The following is a 3,817-nucleotide window of genomic DNA, read 5'->3' as shown; positions in this document are numbered from 1 at the left end:
AATAAAATGTCTATAATCAAATAGATGCTAACAACTCTTGGAAAAGATATGGAGAAATTGGAACCCCCATATGCAATGTAAGAATGCAAAATTTTGTGTCCACTTTGGAAGATGGTCTAGTAGTTCACCAAAAGATTATATTTAGAGTCACTGCATGACTCAGCACCTGCACTACTAGAGAACTGAAAATGTATATCCATACTAAAATATGTACATGCATGTTCACAGCAGCATTATTCACTACAGCCAGAGTAGAAACAACCAAATGTCCATCAGTTGATTAATGGATACACAAAATGTGGTATTTGGTGGAATATTATGTGACAATAAAAAGGAATGAAGTACTGAAACATGCTACACATGGATCAACCTTTAGAACAGCGTGGTAAGAAAAGAAGTCAGATGCAAAAAAAGCCATATATGACACGATCTCATTTACATGAAATGTCCGGAATAGGTAAATGCGTAGAACAGAAAATAGATTGATGGCTGTCAAGAGTTAGGCGTAGGAAGAACAGAGAGTAACAGCTAACAAATATGGGTTTTCTTTCTGGGGTGATGATAATATTATGAAATTAGGCAGTGGTAATAGTTGTACAGCTGTGTGAATATGCTAAAAATCACTGAATTGTACACTGCAAGAGGATGGATTTTATAATGTATGAATTATATATCTCCATTTTAAAAGTACATGAGCCTGCAGTAGGATCTAAATTTTCATCTCCATTATCCCTGTCAACATTATCTACATCATCAAATTTCCTTCCCCAGTGATAGGCTAACCAGTATAAGCAATCAATTCCATTTTAGCATGAAACAAAGTGAATTATGGCTAATGTTGCAATTAATTTTACTTATGAAAGAATAAGACTTGAGCCTCTTTTTTTAAAAAAAAAGGAAACTTTGAGGAAATTTTAAAAAAATATATATGTCTACCCTTCTTTTGAAGTTTGACATTTTTTGTATTGTTTTTCTCCAATAAACATCTGAACTCTATAGGACACATGAATATCTTTCCTTTTGTTTGCAGGCTCTTTCTAGGCAGGGAAGACATATCCTAATAAATGACGAACTGACTCATTTAAGCTCTAACATCCTGTTGAATAATTACCCTTAAGACTATGAACTCACAGTCTTTTCTGAACTTCAGATCAAGCTGGGGCATCAGGAAAATGGGCAGTACCTACAGAGACTCATTTCAAGCCCCCTTCTTCTCATTCCAGTACTTACAGATGAGAAGAAAATAGCCAATTGTCTTTTAATGGAACTATAAGAAAAGCCAGTCTCCAAATTGTAGAGCAATATATCAGCAAGTAAGTTATACCATCCATTTGATATTCTTATTTTTGACCAAGCACAAAAAGTAGTGAATTATGCAACAGTATCCAACCAATCTGGGCAAAATTCAAATATTAAAGGTGAAAACATGTTTGCCCTTCGAAGGGGGTTCAAGTGGAAATGACGGATACAGTTATTTGTGAGTATATAATGAGAAGTGGGAAGAAATGTGTTATTTTTTAAATTGGCTATTTCAATTGGTGGATTAGAAGGAGTGCAGATTCTCTTTTTTTTTTTTTTTTTTTTTTTTGGCAGAAAGTTTTCCTTTGTTTAGAAAAACACCTTTATAAATGTCCTCAACCCCCAGCCTAGATAAGAGATCCAGAAAGAGAAGAATAAAGTTGATTTAGGGAATAAAATAAAAACGGTTCCTTAAAAAGTAACTTCCCTAATGGTGTTGGGTAAGAGGATGACTTCATATCCATTCCTTGGTCCTGCCCTACGCACTGTGTTTAACTTGTCCTCTGTGGAGGGCAATAAACAGACTCCCTAACCCCCTGGCTTCCAGTTGGGTTCTGCCAATAGGAGGTAACTGCCAAAGACTGGAGAGTGGGAGCGGAGTGAGTACAGGGTGTTTATTCCCTAGGCTATCTTTATGCTAGGCCTCTGGCTAGCAGATGCTAAGCAACCCTCTGCTCTAGGGCCCCTTCCCCTCAGGGTCCAGAGACTGTTTCTCTGTCCTGGCCCTTCTGGCCCAAAAGCAATGACAGCTCCCTGCTCTTCTCAGCCACAGGGTGCTCCAACATGCAGTCTGCTATAAGCAACATATGTATTCTTGAAAATCATCATGCTACACAGAATTTTGCAAAAACTACCAAGAGGTTTATGGAGAAATGGAAGGCACACACAGACACAAACTATCTATGACATTTTAAAAACAGGGATCTAATAAAAATAGTTGACAGTGTTACACTTGTGACATGATTAAGAAACACGCAGAGAAATCATCCTTTTCTTGAGGTTGCACTACTGTCCAATGAGCTCCTAGTGAGGGCAGTACTGCTAATGCCTTAACAAGAAACACTCAGAGACGATAGATATTTTACCTTGAAAAGATCTTGGAGTTTGCTTGGAAGTACATTTCATGTGGGTTGCAGCTTGGGAACTGTTGCATAGTGGCAGCAGGAAGCGAATTTGAAATGTGAAAGGAAGTTCCTATAGCAGGTGGGAATGGTGTGGCATGTGACAAGGTGGTGAACTGAGATGTAAAGTGGATGTTTAAGGGAAGGAGTGTGCATTTTGTGTGTTTCTCCACTGTTTGGTTCAACTGGGTGCAGATTTCTGCGTTCACCAAATGCTTTTCATGGATGTAATCACACATAAGCAAATGCAAAGCTAGGCCCAGAATGTTCCAGGAGATACCAATGGCATTGGGATAAATCGGTGTTTTCAAAACAAGTGTTATAACAGAACTGATTGTACGTAGTTTATTTCCCTACACTTGGCCTATGGCTTTATAAATAAGAGTGCCTTCACTACATTCTTCTCAATGACCACATTTGAGTACGTCTTGTTTCCCAGCCAAATGCAGAGAATTAGGACAGTCTGGGGACAGGAGCTCTAGCAATATGGTGGGAATCCAGAACATGAGACTACAAATACCCTTTAAGAAATTCCTATGGGAAGAAGTAGCCAAGAAACTCAAAGACAATGGAGTGCCTTAATAAAATTCTAGTTACTTCATGTTGTATCCTATTTTGGAGTCCCTGCCACAACCTGCCTCACTTCCCCTGACATGCAACAGCTCTGTGTTACTGGGGCTTTAGGGAATGGAAAGTGGGAAAATCATATGTAGAACATAAAGATGGGCAGGGGGATCCCTGGGTGGCGCAGCGGTTTAGCGCCTGCCTTTGGCCCAGGGCGCTATCCTGGAGACCCGGGATCGAATCCCACGTCAGGCTCCTGGTGCATGGAGCCTGCTTCTCCCTCTGCCTGTGTCTCTGCCTCTATCTCTCTCTCTCTCTCTCTCTCTCTGTGTGTGTGTGTGTGACTATCATAAATAAATAAATAATTAAAAAAAATTAAAAAAAATAAAGATGGGCAGGAAGGACAAGGTCACAATTGCTGAGAGGAAATAACTGAGGCACAAGACCCTTTCCCCAGAATAAATCAAAGAAAAACTTTGAAAGGCACCAGGCAGTCCATGTTCTGCTAATATGTATGTAGCTCTGTTAAGGGCCATTCACTGATACAGAATTGGACTCCACATATAAGAATAATGAATATAGCTTTTACTTCCACATTTTCCACCAAGAAAAGCCTCTCAACAATATTTTCCATTTCAAAGGCACTTGTTCTGCTAGTAACACAAACTTAGGAGTGAAAATATTCATTTTTTTTTCTCTCTTCAACAAGCCTTTTTTTTTTTTTTTAACCTGAGTCAGAACATAAATATAACCTAGGCTTTGCCCAACAAAATTACATTAGCCATAGAAACATGCCACATGAAGGGATTATTAATCCTCAAAAAAGTCTTGGC

The 3,817-nt window shown here is 38.9% G+C and overlaps 1 non-coding gene across 1 annotated transcript; it reads left to right on the top strand.

Annotated features, from left to right (window-relative positions):
- Positions 1-2,281: 2,281 nt before the first annotated feature.
- On the top strand, positions 2,282-2,415 carry LOC112913346 (U4atac minor spliceosomal RNA). The gene has a single exon (XR_003233674.1). It is a non-coding gene; the product is annotated as a U4atac minor spliceosomal RNA (small nuclear RNA).
- The last annotated feature ends 1,402 nt before the right edge of the window (positions 2,416-3,817 follow it).

The sequence above is a fragment of the Vulpes vulpes genome, chromosome 9 (assembly GCF_048418805.1).
Source record: "Vulpes vulpes isolate BD-2025 chromosome 9, VulVul3, whole genome shotgun sequence".
NCBI classification, from domain to species: Eukaryota; Metazoa; Chordata; class Mammalia; order Carnivora; family Canidae; genus Vulpes; species Vulpes vulpes.
This window is presented reverse-complemented; position numbering and strand designations above follow the sequence as displayed.